Here is a 1,472-nt window from a genome sequence, read left to right on the forward strand (position 1 = left end):
ATATATATATATGTGTGCTCATTACTGTGAGCTGTAAGTTCTCAGAAGATGTGGTAACATTACCGTAATATTACCGTAACATCCATAGTCATTAAGGCCGTGTGCAGCCAAGGGACAAAAGACACAAAGACCCAATGAAGGACTGGACTTGCACCCCGGAGACGAATGAGACAGGGGTCAAAAGTGTGAGTCTAGGTATTAATGTCTAAACATATACAGTGTAATACCGTAACATTACTGTAACATTACCGTAATATTACCGTAATAACCATAGTCATTACGGCTGTGTGCAGCCGAGGGACAAGAGACACAAAGACCCAGGAGACTTTCACCCAAGAGACCCATGAGACAGTGTGAGTCTTACTACTAACCCTCGTGTTGTCTTCCCATCGACCTGCAACTTTGGGTTGTTCTCGGCCAAAATTTCATTGTTTTGATGTTTTTTTTCTACACTTTTTAAAACTTTTTTTTCAATTGTTTTTGTCACTTTCATCATGTTTTTGTTGCGTTTTTACCAATTTGTTTCGTCATTTATTTTCAAGAAGTTTTTTTCACGTTTGGCAAGTTTTCCCATTTAGTTTGGTCACTTTTTTCAGCTTTTAAAAAAAAATGTTTTTGTTGAATTCTTCCTGCATTTTTTAAGCTTTTCCAATATTTGTATTTCTACTTGTGGTGGTAGTGGAAACCAAAAAAAAAAGTCTGAAAAAGGGTTTTTTGTCCGTTTTTTAGGACAACTCAAGGCTTAAAAGGGTGGACCTTAGTATTTACGTCTATAGATGTGTATGAGCTCATTGTCCAGCCGAGGGACAAAAAAGACACAAAGACCGAAAGAAGGACTGGATTTCACCCCCGAGACCGGGGCCACGGTCCTCTGAGAACGGGAAACTGAAGTTCTTCTACTGAACGAAGACAAAAATGTCTTAAAAAATGACAAAAATCTCCAAAAATTAAAACGACAGAAACATAGAAAAAGAAAAAGCCAAAACAATGTCAAGAGGCAACATTGTTGAAAACTACTGTAAAAATAAAGGTACTTTCTGTAAAAATAAAGGTACTTTCTGTAAAATAAAGGTACTTTCTGTAAAATAAAAGTACTTTCTGTAAAATAAGAATTATTTTTCTACAGTGAAAACATTGACTAAACTCATAAATTCTGCTAAAAAGAAATGATTTTAGTCCTTTTTTAAAGGTCTCAATAGTCTGTTATTAGTTTAGTTGTTATCTATTAATTTAATCTCCAACATAAAAACAGGTCAGCTTGTTAAATGTGAAATTTTTTTAGGAAATAATCCGCACGTTGATCCATAAAACACATTAATACACAATAAAAATGACCAGTGTGACTGTAAAGATGTTAATGTCTTACTGTCAGTGGTGATGAGACGAGGCATCTTCCTCCAGAGATGAAGCTGCAAGTCCCTGTGTGTGTGTGTGTGTGTGTGTGTGTGTGTGTGTGTGTGTGTGTGTGTGTG

The 1,472-nt window shown here is 35.9% G+C and overlaps 1 protein-coding gene across 1 annotated transcript in view; it reads right to left on the reverse strand.

Annotated features, from left to right (window-relative positions):
* Nucleotides 1–1,472, reverse strand: part of tmc1 (transmembrane channel-like 1) — a 39,286-nt gene that overhangs the window by 37,635 nt on the left and 179 nt on the right. The gene's annotated exons all lie outside the window — the stretch shown is intronic.

This window comes from Etheostoma spectabile, unplaced genomic scaffold, assembly GCF_008692095.1.
Source record: "Etheostoma spectabile isolate EspeVRDwgs_2016 unplaced genomic scaffold, UIUC_Espe_1.0 scaffold431, whole genome shotgun sequence".
NCBI classification, from domain to species: Eukaryota; Metazoa; Chordata; class Actinopteri; order Perciformes; family Percidae; genus Etheostoma; species Etheostoma spectabile.